The sequence below is a fragment of the Pseudophryne corroboree genome, chromosome 8 (genome assembly GCF_028390025.1).
Source record: "Pseudophryne corroboree isolate aPseCor3 chromosome 8, aPseCor3.hap2, whole genome shotgun sequence".
In the NCBI taxonomy this organism is placed as follows: domain Eukaryota; kingdom Metazoa; phylum Chordata; class Amphibia; order Anura; family Myobatrachidae; genus Pseudophryne; species Pseudophryne corroboree.
In genome coordinates, this window is record NC_086451.1 from 321,440,287 (window position 1) to 321,462,666 (window position 22,380).

The 22,380-nt window shown below is 38.6% G+C and overlaps 1 long non-coding RNA gene across 1 annotated transcript in view; it reads left to right on the top strand.

Annotated features, from left to right (window-relative positions):
* The window catches only part of LOC134949060 (uncharacterized), a 217,327-nt gene extending 195,207 nt beyond the window's left edge, over positions 1-22,120 (top strand). Inside the window, exon 4 of the long non-coding RNA XR_010183093.1 lies at positions 21,692-22,120. This is a non-coding gene — a long non-coding RNA (uncharacterized LOC134949060). The remainder of the gene's footprint in view (positions 1-21,691) is intronic.
* The last annotated feature ends 260 nt before the right edge of the window (positions 22,121-22,380 follow it).

Genomic DNA, 22,380 nt, shown 5'->3' on the forward strand with positions numbered 1-22,380 from the left:
ACACACTAGAGTAAAGTGCACCAAACAGAAAAAACAATATAAATGTATATATTTTTTCCTGTTTTTAACTTGAGGTTCAATTCAAACTGCATGGATTAAAGGTCTTACAGATACACATAAACAGAGCACACTAGGGTAAAGCACAACAGTACAATTTACAGTAGAGTATAGCACAGCATACAGCAGCATGCCCCCTATACAGTCAATATACAGAGCACAGCCACTTCTGAGTCTGGACACAGTACAGCCAATACAGAAGAGCATAGCACAGCATTCAGCAGCATGCAGTATTCCCCTAAATAGAGTCTCCATAAAGCAAGCCACTTGTGAGACTCCAAACACAGCACAGCCAGTATAGCAGAGTATAGGGCAGCATGTATCAGCGTGCAGTGTGCCCCTATATACAGTCACTATACAGCCAGGGGCATTAGAATGTTTTATGTTGGGAGGTGCAAGATTTAATCCCATTATGGCACCCCTGGAGGCGGAGCCACTGAGGAGAAGGAAGCCTGGAGTCCAAGGCAAGAGGTGGGGGAGAAGCAATGGGGGGGATGAAGACCGTGGGACCAAAGCAGCTGTGCTGACAGCTGTTTGTCTGGGAGCATATTATACTGCATGAAAAGGCTGCCGCTGCTCTCTCCCAAACTGCACTGCATGAAGGATGCAATGTGCAGTCTTTCACCTGACCGCACATCTCTTCTCCTGTAAATTGGTGCCTCTTACATGTTTGGGGGGGCATGCTGCCCCCTTGCCCCCCCCTGTTCCGATGCCTAGTTATTAAGCACAGCCATTTGTGAGGCTCTAGACACAGCACAGCCAGTATAGCAGAGTGTAACACAGCATGCATCAGCATGCAGTGTGTCTCCATACACTGGCACTTTATACAATACAGACACTTGTAAGACTCTGGACACAGCACAAACAGTTCAGCAGAGTACAGCACAACAAACAGCAGCATGCATTAGACTAAAAAGGCACCAAGTTCCGGTTGCAGCACCTATATATAGAGTCCTGCCCGAATCCGATGGATGGAGGATGACATTAGTTTTGGATGTGGAATCCAAGTCTGGTGGGAACACCTGAGCCACAGCTTGGGTGGATTTGGATCTCTGTGTTTGGAGTGGACTGCTCATCTCTAATTATTACTAGCTGGCCCATCACACATCTGCATGCTTTTTGTAACAGGCTCTTTCATTATTAGGAGCCCCCCGTGGGGACATCGAATATTCCAAAAACTCAGACAACTGAATTTTTTTGGAGTTTTCCAGTGGGAACCTGCACCATCTATAGATGGCATTAGTCTCCGGAGTCCCATTCCATCCTAAATGGATCCCTCTGCCACCTCTGCACTGAAAGCCCTGTGGCCTAGCACATGTGTCTACTCAGGTCCCACATTCACATGGGGTACACTGAGTAGGATTGGCAGGGGTAATTGTCACTACTATTTTGATAGCAGCATTAGGAAATGCAGGGACAAATTATTTTTGATCAGCTGTTCCCACACCTGAGCAATGCTGATTTGATCTGGTAGGTAAGTAACCACTGCTGCAACTTGTGGGTGGGAGAGATAGATACATAATTATTGGGGAGACAATAGGCCCCTGATAATGAATAGGCACCCTCAGGATAGGCTGCAAGAGAATTTAATATTTTATAACTTTCTGATAAACATTTGTTCTTAAAGAATTTATTTCTCTGTGCTTTTACTGACAACTACCTTCACCTTATTTATATCAACACTCAATACTAAATATAGTCATGAATTTCAGCATACAGTATTTAATTAAGATTCATAAACACTAAGTCTAAAATACTAGTTTTACAGGAAGCATACTAGATTTCTTTCAGGAACATGTCAAATTTATACGTGTTGAACTACAATTTTAATGCGTGAATATAGCATTTACATGTAGCAAAAGCTTCCATTTTATGCCTATTGAAGGACACGTCAGGGTGCCTCTTTTGCAGACTCATGACATAGAATCACTGACAGTCAAATGGATTACAAACGTAAATTTCATCAAACTATTTACACTGTATCAATATTGCTACAATATGCCTGTTTTACACTAAATGTTTATTTCACTTTCTATGGCCTTTTCAAAAACACAGTACAGTACCTAACCATCTATTAGAAAATAACAAAAAAAGGTCAACAAAATACAAATTAATAGTGAATTAATAGAATAGAATAAATTTACCCATTTCAAGTGTAACAATTTAAGCAGGACCATAACAGTGTGTGTTAGATATGTTATTGTGTAATGAGTTATTTACAGTGTCTGGTATAGTTAGTAGAGATGTGTGCATTCCCCATTGATTTTGGTTTTAAATCTTCATTGTGTTTTGGTTATGTTACAACCACCCTCACATGTTTTAACCTGTTTTTGTTCCTACAGTATTATTAACATCAATAACATTAATTTCCAGTAGAGATGTGCTATGTAAAATTTTGGAAATCCATACCCACCCAAAGTTAGGGGACCTGAGTGTTTCCAAGACACAACTGAAAAGTTCCCACCACACTCAGATCCCAAAACGAGGCAAAACATCATATTCCACTGTCGGATCTTGAGTGTTTGGAGTTGGAGAGCTGTTAAAAATACCATACAGTACACTTAACTTTTTTTTTATAAGTGATGCAGCATATCATATTATCTGGGTTGTGTTACTGGATGTCTGGCCTGTGTGATATATTATGTACTGTCTATCTGTGTACTAGAGAAAATGTCTTATTATTGAAGTTGACCAGTTGTACCTGCTGCTATTAAAAATTAATACAAGTTTATCAAATTAGCTGGGTTGTGTTATATAAACATAATACATATTGGGTGTATGGCTTGCATGATACATTATGTACCACCTATCTGTGTAATAAAAAAAGTGTATTATTGAAGTTGACCAATTGATACTGCTCTTTTAAAATGTATGAGTCTATCATATTATTTTTGCAGATTTGAATTAAATAATAGTTCACACAGTCATGGATCAGTCTATATCAGATCATGAGCAACCCAGTACTAGTGCTGCGGCTGATGCCAGACATAGTACTTCTTCAAAATCTACTAAAGGTGGTCAAGGGGAAGGATGGTGTACAAAATGTCACCTCAAATTTAAATATAATTTCATAATGGTTAAGAAAACATTACCTTGAAGTATAAATATGAGAGGAAAATAGACTGCTGAAAAAATTTAAATTACCAAAATGCCATGCACCACATGCAGTGGCAAGGAAAGGCTCAGACAGTGGTCTTTCTTTGTGAGAGGTGGTACTGCTACTGCTGTTTCAGACAAAAAGGCTTATTGTGAAATCCAGGGCCAAACACAGACATCTTCTGTAACCTCGCATTTGATGCCTAGATGTGTCACCTTTAAAACAAGTGCCTAAAAAAAGACCACTAAGGCTGAAGAACAAACTATGTGGTCAGAAACTTCAAAAATCGCTGAAGAGATTCTAGGAGAGTCTATGTTATTTATTTCTGATTCTGACACTGTAATAATAGAAAAGTCTATTTTCACCATTGGAAATTGAGGATGCTACTGTGTAAGTGCAAAATGATTAGCGGGTTATTTGTGTATCTGAAGCTAATGAGGATGTTAATGATGAATGTGTTGAACAAGAAGTTGATCAAAATCAAGCGGAGGATGTTGTTTGTGTCAAATTGAGTCAGCCACCAGTGTCATCAGTTCTTGCCCATGCTTAGAAGAATTACCATAATTCCTGTGAAAAAGACCAAAGAATCCACGTTTCATGTGGAATCATTTTTACCCAAATTATCACAACATGTTTGAAGGCATTTGTACCATTTGTGAGGCAAAAGTTAGTAGAGGTAGGACATTAGCCATCTAAGTTCCTCCTCCCTGTTACATCATTATCCGAGAGTTCATGCAAATTATTTATAAAAATCTGAAAAAAATGCTTTAAAATAATAACAAGCAGTCCAGTATCACTGCCAACATCCTCATCAACCTTCTTTAACAACGATTGGCAGTTGTCCTTCCATTAAAATGATTTACAAATTATATGATGAAAATCTGTGCCACCAATTGCAAACTTATTCCAAAAGTGATGATGAATGGCAACACTGTTAGCCGCATCAAGCCCATTGGTATCTTGGTTTGTGGGGGCCCAAACAAACCAAGCACTACAGCCACAAAAGTGGCAGTCATTACAGCTTAATTACGTGGTTTCTTAAACGGTGAATGTCCTTTTTAATATACAACATAAGGGGGGAGCAATTTTAATTTCATCTTGCACAAATTGTGGACTAGATTTAAACAAAAAACATGGTATTATGCCTCATACTTAGACTCTCTGGTGAGGTTCATAAATGTACTACAGGGATGTGTTACCAAATTAGGAAGAAGGTGAGGTAGTATGGCTAGCAGGGCAGCCTTCTAATATTTATTAGTGTATAACATAAGATGATTTGGAGTTTTCAGCTCTGCAGTCAACTATTTTGTTTATTGACTTCTTTTTCTACCCTTGTCAGAAATCCTTGGCTATTAGCATTATATTATTTTAAGGCATTTTCTCATCTAAGTTGCTGCAAAACAGAATGTCAATTTTTTAAAACAAATTAATCAATTAATTCATTAAATTAAACAATTTACATTAATTAAACAATTAATCAATCAATAAATAAATGCTTTACCTGTCTGCCGCTACATACTCCACCTCCATTTTTCAGTACTGTCCAGGGGCTTTTTCTTTTGAAAACATTCTTTCTATGGTTTCCTATACATTATAAAACTGCTGACCTTACTGCAACTTCTGTGCCACAATGTTTCAGAGATATGCTGTTTTATTCTAAAGTAACTGCCTTGTGATTGTGCCACTGCTCTGTATCAGTTAGCCAGCCAGCATTTGGCCAATATTGGTGAAAAATATTTTGAGCTGTGAGGAGGTCAAAATTGATTGGAAATATTGACTGGAAATACTGGAAATGAATGGCATTGAGGTTAATAATGCTGCAGGAACAAAACTAGGAGAGTTTTGCCAAAACCAAAAAGCAAAACCAAAACACTGTGGATGATTTTTGCAAAACCAAAACATGAAGGGCTGCGTACATCTCTAATTTCCTGTCATTTAAAATCAATTTTGACCACCTCACGGCACACTATATTGTATTTACCAATATTGGCAAAAGGCTACAGTGAGCTTGCTGGCTAAACAAAGCAACAGAGTAACTACACAAACTTATGTCAATTTAAAAGTATATAGCACAACTATGAAACACAGTGGCATAGCATTGGAAGACAGAATGGCAGTTTAATAAACTGTCAAACACTAGACTAGCAAGCCATATTACTTTATTTGGTGTTGTCACTATATAGCAGTACATCTCTCTCCTAGGCTATCAGGGCATGTTTCAACTAATACCAAAAAAAATGTTTCCTTCATGGGGTTCCATCCACTGGGACGTTGCTTGAGTTCAGCTGACAACTGTTCTAGCAATCCTGATTTGACCTGATTCTCTGCACATGACTCCAATGACCAGGGATCCCTATATACTGTAAGTCTCTCCCTGGCCACTACTCTTTGTCAGAACAACTTTTGCTGTATCCTGCATGCTAGCTTCCAGTCTGCAGTTTCCAGAATTTGGCTCCACAGTTCAGTGTGCTCCATCTACTGCTGTGATTGTCTAAGTGCTAGTCATTATTGCTGAGTGCTATCCACAGTCTCCTGTGTGTTCCTAAGATACTCCAAGTATTAGTCATTACTACTGAATGCTCTTAAAGTTTCCAGTAAGCTCCTGTTGTACTTCAAGCATCTGCCAGTATTACTGAGATTTCTCCAGTATCCTGTGTGCTCCTGTAATAATCTAAGTGCTAGTTATTAATACTAAGAGCTGTCACAGTTACCACTGTGTTCCTGCTGTGCTCCAAGTGTCAGACATTACTACTGAACACCTCTACACAGTCTCCAGTGTGTACCTGTGACACTCCAAGTACCAATACTACTATTCGATCCTTCATGCAGTCTCCAGTGCTTCTGTGAAAGAATTCAACATACAGTAGTTCAAGCTGTTAGCACTCTATGCAAGCTCCTGTATAACATATGCTGCAATGGAACCATCACACAGCATGTACCCTGAATACACATTTGCTCCTGTACTAAAATTGGATGTCATTTTCCTCAGAGGCCCTCTTTGTTATGTCTGTGCTGGGCACTTTCCACAGTTCCCTATATTGATCATATTCACCAGTCTCTACTGGTAATCTATGACTTTATTGAGCCCTTTCAGATCTCTATTTTATCTGACAGTATCAGTAAACAAGTTCAATTTCATCTTGAGGCATACAATTATTAAACTGCCTAGTTTTCAGCATATGACCTCCAGCCATATACAAACTTAGGTCCTGCTCCGAGTCCACCAGATAACAAAGATTCTGACCAAAACTATTTACATAAATTTTTAAATTAATCAAGAACTAATACTCTAAAAGTAAAAGTTACTAGAAAGTATTATATATTCCAACACATTTCTCCAAACAACAAATCACAAGCCTTGAGGAAGTACAGGTGATTGCTGCCAGAGTAATGTCTATTAGAAAACTAGATCACTATCAATCGTACTCCAAACAGCAAAGCACAGACCTGAGGCTCATACTTGTGATTGGAGGTGGAGTATTTAGTGGCAGGTAAAGCAGTGATAACTATAAGAAAAAGTAAATTGGAAATATGGAACAAGCTATTAAAAATCAAGCATCCAAATACAAACTTCTAATATCAAATCACAGGCTTCAGTCCAATACAGGTGATTTAAGCCAGAGTAACAGCCTAGCAGAAATTGATAATCACTTAGTAAGTTAATAACAAACTGAATACAACCAAAAACATCACAGATCTCTGGCCAATACAGGTGATTCAAGCAAGATAAACAGCCTAGTAGTATCGGATAATTAATTTTTAAGTTCAGAATAAACTGAATTCAGTGAATAAAAAAAATGACAAAAAGTCTCCATCCAGCAAATAACAGACCTCATGCTAATAGAAACTGATCATTATAGAGGCTAGAAAGTAAAAAGTAGAAATGATAATTAGTTAATAACAAACTTCTTAAACAAGGAAATCACAGGCCTGAGGCCAATAGAAATAGGCAATTGTAGAAAGTACAAAGTAAAAATTGATAATCAATTAGGTTACTAACAATAAAATGAGATGTGTGCTGCTGCCGTGTTCTCCAGTAAAGAGTTAAGCTGGAGCTTATACTTCAACATCTACTGAAGGAGGAAAAGCTGAAATAAGGAACTCATATGATCTATATTTGTTATAGTTATTTAGGAGAAATAAAATAAAAGAGTCTCATTAGGGTGACTAGTTATATTTACATAAAATTGGTTTGGCAGAGGCAAGACATTGACATACTGTATTTATTTTTAAGAATAGCTAACACAAATTCATAGTGTCGCCATCACTATTCACATTCATTATATGCTGCGCTCAGCCCTAAACAATCTCCTGAATGTTATAGATGGTGAGAGTATGGAGTGTACTTTGTCTGATCTTGATAAGGGGTATATGGACTGTGATGTTAGCAATGTGCAGCTGTGAAAAAACAGATAGTGATGCGAGCATGTGTAATTGATATAAGACTCAACAACCTGATATGGTTCAAAACTTTACTTTGGTAAATGTAAACACAAAGGTGAAATGCACAATTATTTCTTTAATCAATCTGCAATGCAGTCTCAAATAGTAAATAAAAAAATGCCTCCTTGCATTCAAGAAAAATTACCTTGCAATAAGTGGTATTCAGCTCTGGGTTAGTCCAGGATCTAAATCGTAAGAACTGATGAAGTCCTAGTAGCGAGAATACATTTTGGAATCAATTGGAATAAACACGAGTGTCCATCAGACAGGGTTCCCCTGATAATAAGGGTTATCTATCTATTTTTCTGATGCTATCTCCGAATTTAGAATAAGGAGAAGGTGGAGACTGATTCACCTACATCTTTCCTCAACACCATAAGTCGAATAGTGTGAATGGTGGGAGAAACACACCATGTTGTCTTTGTAATATTATGGACACTAAATTAGTTATTGTGTTTTTATAATACATTTTATGAAGGAACATGTTACTATCACGTTTTGATGTTTGATTATCTCAAATTGTGAAACTCTATAAGGGTTCCTTTTATTATTTATGGTTGATATGACCCTTGGGCGCCAATTCCTCTATTGTTACACATTTCCTTATACCTATTTCCTCCTAACAGGGAACTTAGTGGAATTAGGCAGCCTGTTCTAAATCTTTTATATATCTGTTACTTATTATTTGAATAGCGCAGAGGGAGAGTATTTGCTTGGTATATATATATACATTGTTCACCTTGACAAAGGGGCGCTTGGACCCCGAAACGTCGGATCACTTTTGTGTGAAATATATTTGACATTTGACAGTCTCAGAGTGCCGCTTTATTTTGTTCTATGCATCCATCCCTATTTGAGATGGCACCTGAGCATCGAGAATTGGAAGAGGAGTGCCGGTCCTAGCAGACTCTGTATATATATATCTGTATATATATATATATATATATACATAATATATATATATCAAATGTACATATATATATATATACTATATTATTTACAATATTTCTAATAAGCATGGCTATGTAGAATAATGTTGACAATTTGCTTGAAAGGAGCTACTTGCATCTCTTAGGAGCTGTATCAGTTGGAAAAAAAATTTACACGTCTTCAAACTGTATAAGATCAAGAATGCTTGCCAAAATGTAGAGATTCAATTGCAATATCTTACAAAGCCTTTGACCCTTGTGAATTGAAAAAAGTACTTGATCTACAAGTCCAACATAATTTGTGAAATTGCTAAGTTTCAGCTCCTGATTCAGATTCTCTAGTTGCTTTTCCAGTAGTTTAATTAAAGGTATGACCTGATTCTAATCTTGCTACATTGGTTACAATTTTACATTGGTTCAATAGTTTGCATAAAATCAACAGTATATTCCAGTGTGCTGCAGTAAGGTACTGTAACATGTCCGCCATCTCACTATCTCATAGCTTGATATGTACGACATGATGGCTTGTTGCTGGTCCTCCAGTTGCTGATGTATCTAAATGGTAGCATTCCACCTGGTTACTACTTATTTCATCAGTTGGTTGCATGGCAACTTGAACTATTCTTGCTGCTGCTGACATTTTAAACATGCAATTGCTAAATGTTGAAAATGCACAGAAATTTTATGGGCCACAGACAGCATCTCCAGCACAGAACTGTTATTTTCTCAGGAATTCTAAGCCACCAAATTTATTGAGTGTGCAAAACATGGTAGTGTTGACATTCACCTAGATATAATGCTAGTAGAGTGGTATTAGTGCTATTTGAAATTACAAATCCTTAGGAAAGTCTTAGCGGGATAAGGTGCTTTGCTATAACATTCCTGTGTTTTTCCGACAGATTAGCAAGGTATGCTTCTTAGTGAAGCATGTAAACAGTACGCTGCCTGTGAATGAGCTGGCATTGTGTGTTAGATGCTGCTACTGAATTTGATTCACCCATCCAGTGGGCTGACACAGTAATGTAATATTTTCTTTGACCAGTATCGGCTGACCACATGTAGTTAGGTGGCAAGTCGGTACAATGGTATTTTCTTAGTAAAGTATAATTTTTGTTTAAAATCCTAGTACATGTGTGGAATTGCTGTTCTTGTAAAATTTAATTGAGATGGAATTTATTAGTGTGGACAAAAGACGTTTGCTAATCATCTAAGACCAGATGTTTTGATGGCAAATATTGGATGCAGCTCTTATGTTGACATACCCATTGTGGCTTCAGTGAGCAGCTGTGGAACAGGATGGCAGATGTCATAATACATTCCTCTTGCAATTGATTGTTTCATAGACAATTGTTGGGTGAAACTACTAGTTTTCTTCTTGGACCCCTTCTCCGATGAAGATTTGCGACCAGCAGCAAGATAGGTGAGTAGTCAGTTTGCCTTTGAAAATTGGATTCAGTACTACTTCTGATCACTACTAAGGAGATTGATGATGAAGATGTTGGTGGGGGGATTAATTGTGCTACTACCTATCCATAGCTGATGTTTGAATGTTTGTTATATACTGTATGTTTTTCCAGATTTTGACAAACAATATGAATTACCTTGTTGCAAATTATGTAACCGATGCAGAATGCAGTTTCTAGTGTCTAACAAACATACACAGGATCCGGCATTGCAAATTGCTTGCTAGTGTCTGACCCTTGCAGACACTAATTGAATAATGCCTGCTTTCATTTCCATCCTTCCCACCCACTCCATCCAGCTACAACTACTTCTGATGGCAACTATTGAAGCAAAACTACAGCCCACAACCTTCTCCTTGTACTCTCCGTGTGATTGATAAGGTAGGGACTTAAATGCAGTCAAAAACTTGCAAGATCTAAGATTTTCAAGAAAACGACATTTTGAGAACCAATTTTTTTAACGAGGATCAGAGCCAAGTCCCGGTTCTACACGGGGAACTCTAATTCAGTTCTGACGGACTCCTCAAAATGGGAACCTTTTATTTGTACTTGACATATCCTTTAACAATCCTAAAACTATGACTAAATATTTTTCTGTTTGACTGTGTAAATATCTTTCTATCTATCTATCTATCTATCTATCTATCTATCTATCTATCTATCTATCTATCTATCTATCTATCTATCCAACTATTCTGTATTCAAAGATAGAATAAGGAAGTACTGTATATTAATGTTTGCAAAATAGCGTTTCCGGGAAAGAAGTTGGCTGTGTGTGCAAATTGAAATTAAGATGGGAATACTGATCATCTACTGTTAAGATGTTTATAAAAGAATAGATTGGTAACAATGGCTCTGATTGAATTAAAACAAATTCATTTAAAACTGATTTCAAAGCTTGGTTATTATAAAACCATAGAGAGTAGAAGGTAGGGTCCATCTTAGAAACAAGAAAAATGGATACAATAGCAAAAATATACAGAAGATTGTGATATAAAGAAAGACATGTCTGTCAAATTATGTAAAATAAATTTGTCACTACAAAGTCAATTACAACCACATCCAGTTATTTCCCCCAGCATTAGATTTAATGCAGTTTTAATTATTGTTTAGTTCAGTTAACAGTAGGGACTAAACACCAGGTTACTTTTTATTAACTGACACTTTTCAGAAGTTCAATTACTGAAAATTAAATAATTTTCTCTATTTTATTATTATTTTGAAAATAAGCATTAACTATTTAGTACAACTGAATCTCGGCGTCATAATATACAAATAAACTGCAATACATAATATTAAACAAGAACGTTTTTAACAATAATAAATACTTTTTAACAAGTGTTGTGGATATTTTCTGAAGCAACCTTGCTGGCTAACAGGGCTCTTACTGTATGTGACCTCATACAATATCAGGCTCTCATGTGCGGGCACCTTTTAGCCTGGGAACATTACACAGCACTGGCCCATGAACAGTGAACTATCCTTAAAAGGTGATTTTATATATAGAACTCAGGGCTGATTTTTGAAAAAGCAAAAATCCCTTCTGCAATAGAACCTAGTCATAGATATGAAGAGGAACATTGATGGCAATAACTCCTGTTAACCAAACATTCAGGTGGCATATACTGTTATGGTTATGCCTGCATTAAATGCTAATGTAACATTTTCTATATATGTAGACATATATAAGTACGAACAATATTTGCAATGTCCAGTAGAGTAGGAATTTGTTAATAAATTCTGACAATGCTAAACAGTTCTCTATGAAACACTCACAAATTTTAACACAAATTAATTTACTTACTAGAGTGTAGTTGTGTATTAAAATGCATGAAAAAGACCTGTGGTGACTCTAGGTTTTCAGTCACCCAGGGCAAACACTCAGTATCATACCTGTAGATGGTTGTCATCCTTGGCTTGCTTGAATGCATATGTCCACACTGTAAAGACATAAATCTGGAGAAAAGGAAAAAAGAGAGGCGCCCGTGACTTTCAACCTCGGAGAACTTCCTAATGCCGCACAATATGGAAAAAAGGGGGAAAATTGCCAACCCCCAAAAAATAACAATTCTTTGAAATATTGTGATTTATTTGTGCATCCCAAGTGGCTACATTAATATTTATTTCAGGAACGGCTTCATTCCAAAGGATTTTGATACATTTGTATCCATTATTGGCCTTCTGAAATTATAGCTGTATGTGAGAATATTATCAGATGGTTGTGGATTTTAATATTATGTTGTTTTAATTGAATATATTTTTATTTTTCTTCATATCTTATTGTGGTCACTCTAAGGATTATATTTTAGCTAATTCATTTAGTACTTGGTTATTAACCCTAATGAAATAAAAATCAATTAAATTTAATTCATTATTTGGCTCTTCCTTCTGCGCACATGTTGGTTCATTTTTCTTGTTAAAGACATAAATGTTTGTAGAGTCAGGGCAAAAAATATTTAGTACTGTTGTGGTGTTCTGTGATTCTGGGGTATTTTCTAATTGAATTGGAGCAATTAGACTGAAGTGGCTCAATACTCAAAGGAAGTGCCACCTGTACTTCACTACATCAGAAACCACAACTCATAGTAGTGACAGCCATTTTATACAGGTAGCATAAGTGACTGCCAAATTATAGAGAGCATCAGTGAGCACCATATAATATAGAAAGCATCAGGAAATGCCATATAAAACAAAGAGTATTATTGACTACTATATAATACAAAGAACACCAGTGATCAAAATACAATATTTAGAGCATCAGTGATGCCATATTATACAGAAAGCATCAGTGACTGCCATATAGTACAGAGTTTATTAGTGACTGCCATACAACACAGAGATGAGATGTGACTGTCATATAATATAGATAGCATCAGTGACTGACATAGAATACAAATACTGCAGCATGTACTGCATATGTTATATCTGCCCCCCTGCAATGCACATGGTTTTGTCCAACTACTAACAATTTTGTGACTGCGATCAACTCTGAATTACCCCCAATGAAGTAACAGAGATATTAAACAAAGTTACAATGGGGGTAATTCAGACCTGATCGAAGCAGCAAACTTGTTAGCAGTTGGGCAAAACTATGGGGGTAATTCAGAGTTGATCACAGCAGCAAATTTGTTAGCAGTTGGGCAAAACCATGGGGGTAATTCCAAGTTGATCGCAGCCGGACATTTTTTAGCAGTTGGGCGAAACCATGTGCACTGCAGGGGGGGGACAGATATAACATGTGCAGAGAGAGAGAGATTTGGGTGTGGTGAGTTAAATCTGCAATCTAAATTGCAGTGTAAAAGTAAAGCAGCCAGTATTTACCCTGCACAGAAACAAAATAACCCACCCAAATCTAACTCTCTCTGCAAATGTTATATCCGCCCCCCTGCAGTGCACATGGTTTTGCCAAACTGCTAAAAAATTTCCTGCTGCGATCAACTTGGATTTACCTCTCATGTGCACTGCAGGAGGGCAGATATAACATGTGAAGAGAGAGTTAGATTTGGGTGGGGTGTGTTCAAACTGAAATCTAAATTGCAGTGTAAAAATAAAGCAGCCAGTATTTACCCTGCACAGAAACAAAATAACCCACCCAAATCTAACTCTCTCTGCACATGTTATATCGCCCCACCTGCAGTGCACATGGTTTTGCCCAACTGCTAACAAATTTTCTGCTGCGATCAACTCTGAATTACCCCCTATGTGCACTGCAGGTGAGGCAGATATAACATGTGCAGAGAGGGTTAGATTTGGGTGGGTTATATTGTTTCTGTGCAGGGTAAATACTGGTTACTTTATATTTACACTGCAATTTAGATTTCAGTTTGAACACACCCCACTCAAATCTAACTCTCTCTGTCAATGTTATATCTGCCCCCCCCCCCCTTCCTGCAGTGCACATGGTTTTGCCCAACTGCTTACAAATTTGCTGCTATGATCAGGTCTGAATTACCCCAATGTAATTCCATGTTCAGTCGTTATAAACTTGGGCTATTATGCCTCATAGAATGTTTTTGGGGTAAATTTATTACTGGGAACAACTGTAATTTTCTGTTTGGAGTATCTCATTAGAACGATAATGTTATTTTAACTATATAAACTGGGACTGTAGTGTAAATGACCCAGTAGAATAAGCACACTAATTTGACACTGTTCCTGCACTTCTCATCAAAGCCTGAGATTAGTCTCACAAAACAGATAATCTACAGATTTGTTACTATGTAATTGCATGAATTCATTCATATTGGCATTAATCCTCTATTTTCGGCTACAAATTGTATTCAGCAGCTTCACTCCTGCATATATTCTATATTCAAGGTTAACAAAGTTAGCTGGCAGTATATATTTGTATGTGGCATTAATATACTATCGCGGAGATAATGCCCCTAATCAGACCATGCATTTCAAAACCTGCCAGTAACTATATCACTTAGTAGCAGCCCATAATAACTACTTTATTTATTAGTAGGCAATTGGTTCATGTAGTAGTGAGAACTTATACTTTGGGTGTTACATAAAGAATAACATATTGCAACATTGTAACATTAGACACCATGAAAAAGCGGGCATGTCGGCACCGCCATGAAACTCCTACATGTACATTTCACATCCGCTGGAAGTATCCTTCCTGATTATAGTCCCATAAATAACTACGTGGCTGTTTTTTGTTTTTTTGTTTAAACGTTTTATTGAAATTTTCAGATAGGTACAGTGCCATGTGTCAAAAGTTTTTCAGAAAATTTTCGATTAGATATTGGCTTTGTTGATTCAAATAGGTACATAGACAGTAAAACTGGGTTAGACATAGACAGATACAAAGGGGGAGAAGCGAAGGGAGGAGAAGAGAGATGGGGGGGGCGTATTGAAAATACATGTGGAACATATATGCTATTATGATACATCTAGGGATTTTTGAAACAAAACAGAGGATAAGAAGCTCCCTCCCGTAGGAGGCCCAACTCCAGATATAAGGGGGGGGGGTCATCAAAGGGGAAAGTAAAGCTGCGATTGGGTCGATGTCGCTACCTGGTTTTATCTATTAAAGCTTTAGCTCTAGACCATTCTTGCGATCCAAAGAATGTGGATATAGTCTTACTGGAGTCTTCATCCAATGAGGATATAAATTGGTCCCATCTAAGGTGGAATGAGGAGATTGGGGATGTAGGGTTCAGTAGTTGGGTTCATATATCAAAGTATAGTAGAAGAAGAAGTCGGTTTTTGAGTTCTTGGATTGTCGGTGCAGATTTCTTGATCCAGTGTATGAATATTAGTTTCTTAGCTAATGTTAGGACAGTTACAATAAAGGGGATACAGCTAGCAGGTTGAGTGTTAAAGGACCAGTGATTAAAATCTAATAATAGGCAGGCTTCAGGTAGAGGGGTTAATGAGGATTGCAATATACCATTTAAATAACAAACAATTTTAGCCCAAAATCTTCGAACCTTGGAGCACTCCCAAACGCAATGGAATAGTTTGGCATTTGACATTGAGCATTTCATACATTTCCCCGAATCGGAAAGGACCATGTATTTTCTCTGAGCTGGGGAAACATATGCTCTATGCAGGAACCGGAAATGTGTTTCCTGTAAGTAGGCCGATTTTAGGTGTTTGGATTGTTTATTATAGTTGTAAAGTATGGACTCAGGGGTATGTATCCAATTTGGGATATCAACAGTCCATCTGGTAAGCATTTTCTGAGCATGTAATGAGGGGTTGATATTCGCTAAGGTTAATTGGGGGTAGAGATGTCGAATCTTATAGGTAACCGTGGGTCTCAGCTACAGCACCTGTAGTATAACATGTGTCTCCTTGGGCAAAGGGTAGGTAATTGGGAGTGTCTGGACATAGTGCCTGACCTGTAAGTATAAGTAGAAGAGATTGTTTGGGATGGAATAGCGCCTTTGTAGGTCGTCGAAGGAGAGGACGAATCCTCCCGGGTCAAAGACTCTGTTCACAAGAGATAGCCCCTTTTGTCTCCAAACTTGGAAGGAGGGGTTGTGGAGTGATGGTGGAAAATCTGGATTCCCCCACAAAGGAAGGTAGGGTGAGAATCTAAAGTCTCTACGTAACTTTTTATGTAAGAGTATCCAGTGAGTGTATGTGTCATGAAAAATGGGATGTGAATAAATCTGGGGTGGAATAGAACTAGATTTGAGGTGTAGTAATGCAGATGGGGAATAAGGATGAAATATAGCTTGATCTAACTTGGTATCAGTGAAAGAGGAGCTTTCCAGCAACCAGTCTCTGGCATACCTGAAAAATACCGCCATAGTATATGATTTGAAATCTGGGAGACCAAGGCCTCCATGAGATTTAGGAAGCATTAATTTTGAGAGAGCAATTCTTGAACGTTTGCCATTCCACAGGAAATTGGATATAGAGGCATTAACCATGATTATGTCTCTATAGAGTAACGCTAGGGGGAGCATGTGGATTGCGTAGAATAATTTTGGGAAGATTATTGATTTAACCGCGACCGCTCTGCCAAGAAGTGAGAGGGGGAGAGAAGTCCATGTTGACATTAACGTTGTAATTTTACTTACTAGAGGAGAAAAATTTGCTTTGTATAGGTCTTCGACTTTATTTGTGATATATATACCCAGGTATTTCAAGGGGGCTGTAGTAATTTTAAAATTGGAGAATATGGGGGCTGAGGGAAGATGCAGGGAATAGTCACCTATGGGAAGGATCTCTGATTTTTCAACATTAATCTTATATCCAGAGATCGCGCCAAAGTTATCAATAATAGACATAATTGCAGGGATTGAGGTCATGGGTTCAGAGACAAAAAGTAACATGTCATCTGCAAATAGTGACACTTTAAGTTCATAATTGGAGATGTTTATTCCTTTAAAAGCAGGTGATTCACGAAGCAGTATGGCTAAGGGCTCTATGGCTATTGCGAATAAGAGAGGGGATAGGGGGCAACCCTGTCTCGTTCCTTTATGTAACTGAAAACGGTCCGAAAATTGGCCATTGCACATAATCTGGGAGAGAGGGATAGTATAGAGCGTTTTGATATAGGTAAGGAAAGAGGAGGGAAAGCCAAATCTGTCCATAGTATGGAATAAATGGGGCCATAGGACAAGGTCGAAGGCCTTCTCAGCGTCTAAAGACATTATCACACCAGGGGGAGCTATACCCTTAGTGTTTTGGAGGTGGTGAATCGCCGATATGACCTTTCTGACATTAAGGACTGAGTGTCTACCGGCTATAAATCCTGTTTGGTCGGGGTGGATGATCTCTGGTAGGACAGTTTTAAGTCTATCAGCCAGGACTTTTGCTAATATTTTGTAGTCAGAATTAAGGAGGGATATGGGTCTATATGAGCCCGGGAGAGTTAGATCACGATTTGGTTTGGGTAAGAGTTTGATATATGCTGAATTGAAGTATAGTGGTGCAGTGCCCGTGGTGAGTATATGATTGAAGGTTAGCACAAGAGTGTTAAGAATGTCAGGAAGCATAGTCTTATAGAAGTCTCCTCCCAACCCATCAGGACCTGGAGCTTTATTATTCTGTAAGGATTTAATTATCTTGGATATTTCCTCCGGCGTGACAGGTGTCAAGAGCTTATCGCTCATCTCAACAGTAAGTTGAGGGACAGTGATACTGTGGTTGAGGGGAGAGGGAGGATTGGGAGGTGTGGGAGGGCCATCAGTTGCTGGAGGGGTGAGAGAGTATAGCTGGGAGTAAAATTATTTCATATAAAGCGCAATCTGCTTGTTAGAGGAGGTGAGAGACCCATCTGGGTATCTAAGGGGGTGGACCGTCGTGGCAGATCTAGTTCCATTTAGAATGTTGGTGAGCAATTTGCCTGATTTATTTCCGAATCTGTGATATTTATAATTGATTCCATATAAATGTCTGTTACCTTGCTTATTAAGGTATTCATTAAAGTGTGTTTTTGCTGTAGAATATTTAAGTTTATTTGCTAAAGTGGGTTTCCGGCTGAAAGTGGTGTAGGCAGCGGTGAGATTTTGTTGTAGGCGGAGATAGGTGTCTGCATAGGCTTTGTTAAGTTTGGCAACATAGGAGATTATATCGCCTCTAATGACCGCCTTGGCTGCTTGCCAAAATAGGGAAGGGTCTGAGGCAGCCAGAGACTGGTTGCTAGAGGCATAATTCTGCCAGCTAGTAGACAGCAGGGACTTAAAACTCGGGGATACCAAGAGGTGGGAGGGGAAGCGCCAGGATATCTGTGAAGATTGCTCAACTGAGAGGTGTAATATAAACCTCTGTAAGGCATGGTCAGAAACAGAGATGGGTTCAATTTCCACGGAGGATACTCTTGCGAACAGTGTCTAAGATAGTAACATATAGTCAATTCTTGACAAGGTCTGGTGTGCAGCCGAGAGACACGTATATTCCTTGACGGTGGGGTTAAGTGCTCTCCAGATATCTACTAGGTTCAATTGGGAGGCTAAATGGGGTATCCCATATTTTGGCAATGTTAATGGGCGTTTGGGTGAGGAGGATCTGTCTAGATGAGTATCTGAGATTAGATTAAAATCACCACAAACTATTAGTGATTCATGGCTGTAGTTTGTAAGATCAGAAATGAGTTTTAAAATAAAATGCTTACTGTAAGCTGTAGGGGCATAAACATTACACAGTGTAAAAGATTTGGATAATAATGTAACTTGTGCAATAACAAAACGTCCCTCAGGGTCAGAAATAACTTTAACTATGTCTAGGGGGATTGTTCGTTTCACCAAGATCACAACACCTCTAGCTTTAGAGGTATAAGGTGAACAAGCCAACAATTTCCACCCCAACATTTGGAGCTTAACCATTTCAGAGTGCACAAGGTGAGCTTCCTGCAGAAAAATTAACTCAAGCTTCAGCCTATTGCAGTATACCAATATTTTTCTTCGCTTGGCTGGCGAATTGAACCCTCCTACATTAAGGGAGCCTACCTTAATTGATGCCATATTTGGGGTGATGAGAGATTCCATGCATCTATGTCAGTGGTTCTCAAACTCGGTCCTCAGGACCCCACACAGTGCATGTTTTGCAGGTAACCCAGTAAGTGCACAGGTGTATTAATTACTCACGGACACATTTTAAAAGGTCCACAGGTGGAGCTAATTGTGTTACTTGTGATTCTGTGAGGAGACCTGCAAAACATGCACCGTGTGGGGTCCTGAGGACCGAGTTTGAGAACCTGTGATCTATGTGATACCTTGTTATTGAGAATGAAGGGGAGAGAGAGGGGGAGGAAAGAACATCAGGGAGGAGGGGGAAACAAAAGACACAAAATATTGAAACAGGCATAACATAACATGACATGCGCAGCATGTCCAAAGAGGGTAGTAAATAGTAATAGGCCTTCCAGAAAATTACAAAAACTTGTAACCTAACTAGGTATAAGTAACGATCCAACATGACCCGGAGCATAGCTCCCATCCCCTCCGGCTGAGGGGGCAGATTTTTCTCCCTTGAGTGCAAAACTGAATCAAAGTCACTGAGGGGCAGCTGCAGGAGGAATGGAAAATCCTTCAGCTATAGGTCGGTATCTGGTTTGGCATAAGGTGAGTAAGTGGGTCTTTAAGACTTAAAACTCAGGGAGTCCCTGCGTAGTAGGCAGTAAAATGGCACCTTAAATTTGGTCTGTGATATCAGCTTCTGTGGTTTTTCCCTTGTCACAGAGAAAGTCCGCAGCGTCATCCGGGGATAAAAAGTCATAATGTTTTTCATTGTAAAAGATACGTAGTTTAGCTGGGTAGATCAACGCAAATTTCTGTTTATCTGCTATTAAGCGAGAGCAGATGGGGGAGAACGCTCTTCGTGCCTTGGTTAATTCCACAGAAAAATCTTGAAAGAGGCGTATGCTGAGGCCTTCCCATTTAATGACTGGCTGTTTTCTGGAGGCTTTCCAGATTTCTAATTTATGAATGTAGCTGAGGCATTTAAATATAGTGACTCTAGGTCGGGAATCATTAGGGCGAGGGGGAGGGCTAATTCTGTGAACCCGTTCTATAACCATATCTTTGCATAAGTCTTGGATCCCCAGGATTTGGGGGAGGGTTTGCTTTACAAATTGATCCAAAGATGGGCCCTTAAATGTTTCAGGGAGACCGACCACCCTGATATTATTGCGCCTAGAGCGATTTTCAATTTCCTCTAGGCGGTTTATAATAGCATAGTTTTCTTTCTCCAGCCTTTTAACATCCCCCTGGAAGTCTGCCAGGTTGTGAGCTATAGAGCCTATTCTGTTCTCTGCTGTGGAGACTCTCATGTTAAGTTGCTGTATTTGAGTGGAGATGTCACTTACCGCTTTTGAAAGTAGCGGTCCCACTGTGGAAGAAATTGCGTCCACTAGGTCTCCATATGAGAGTGGGAAATCGCGATGAAGGTGCTGTGTAGCGTTATCAGCGTCCTGACTGTCAGTGGCTTGTTTCTTTGAAACCGGAGAGGTAGCCAGCGTGTCCGTGCCCGGCGCCATGACAGGGTCAGGGCTCCTTTTCACCTGGCGCAGCACTTGCTGCTGCGTACGCGGCGGCTGAGAGGAGGTGATGTATTTATCCATAGTTCTGTGTGCAGAAGCCCAGGGTACAGATTAGGGAGAATGGAGGCTATTTAAAGCCTTGTAATAGCAGCAAATCAGCCAGAGAAGGAGAGGAGCTGTGAGACACGCTGCTCACTCCATGCACCCGGAACCGGAAGTGAACTACGTGGGTGTTTACATATGTACAAGCCAATAAAAGCTATAGTACAATAATACACAGTGATCCATTTTAATCAATACTTTCTTATTTATTTTTCACTGTATATATTTGCTCTTTATTTTTCACATTTCAAGGCATTGTTAACAATACTAATAAATGCTACATTTGAAAGATATAGATTTTCTTCACAAGTGCGTCAACCAAGAGACAATACTTTCTTGCCTTTTGCGATTTCCTACTTTTATTGTCCATGGCAGCACCCCCTGCTAATGAATAAGGAATTGTTACATGATAATAAATTGGGGACTTTCTTGTAAACAATTAAACACAAAGTAATAAACTATAACAAATGAGTGACTAGTGCAGAAGTTATCCCTTTTTCCCTTTATTCAGACTATATTTGGAATATTAATGTTCATAATATCCTTTTTAAGCCATTGCTACTACATACTTCTTAGAATCGACATCTCTATGCTTATTTATACTAATTATCCTTTTACATTCTGTTTATGCATTTCATATATCACATATCTATGTATTTGGCTTATGTATCTGTAACTATAGCTGATATCCTGTTAGCAGCAGTAATAGGTACACCGGGGGCTATCCAATTATCCCTGAAAAAGTGGCACTTATTGGGGATAATGCTTTGGGTGCCTCAGGCATTCAAAGTGTAATCTGTGCTAAGCATATGTTGGAGCTGTGATAATGCATGGGATCAGAAGCTTATTGCAGATCCAATGTGTTATCGCATGATTGCAGGTCTGTTTTCGGCTGAAAAAAATGGCCTATAATTGGTTTGCGCGATAATGACCATCAGTTAAAGATCATGCTATCAGGCCATTTTTATTGTCTAAAAAAGAATAGCACCTAATAGGATACCCCCTTATGTATACCTTATGTGCCCATCAGGGTCCAGATAAAGATGAAAACATTACAGAATACTGTACCAAGCTCTATTTAGGATAACTATCTGTCATACTTTAATAACCATTTCGTAAATTTTTTGAGACTGAATCTTTTTTTTTTTTTCAGCTAAAGGCTCATTGCTTTTTTCCAAGTTCCAAACAGAAAATACTGTATGGCAGCTGATTCCGAACACTGGTGGCAATTTAGTTTTGCAACATGCATGCATGATCACTAAAGAAACAGAACATTTCTGGCTCTACTGTCCAACTTTGGTGCATGCAAAATCGGGAAATCTTATCATTTCATTTACACTGATTGAGACCATTAAAGAAGGGCTAAATGGACCTCACATATTAAATTAATCAGAGCAGTCTTTTGTCACATTGAATTGCAATTAACATATAATTTCAAGCAAGAAAGATGTGAAAAAGATACTTGGCGTAAGCCAGGTTCATAAAACCTGGCACACCGAGAAGGAATGTTTTGTGCAACTGCAGGAATATTGTATGCAAACACATCTGTTATTAAATAAAACTGACCATTTTTTCAACTCCACCTTCTGGTCTTTTGTCTTTATTTTAGATAAGTTTAGTAATGTTACGTTTGATTTATTTATGTGGTTTAACTGAGCTTTGATGATAGGGAGTTTAAAGGGGGGTACACATAGAGAGATCCATGCTTAAAATCTAAGCACTCTGACTAGATTGCTTAGAAGTTAATCACGGATCTCTCCGTGTGTATGCCCCACAGTGATAGCGATGCGCGTCCCTGCGCGGCATTATAGCCAGTGCTAGATTGGCCTGCATGCAGGCACA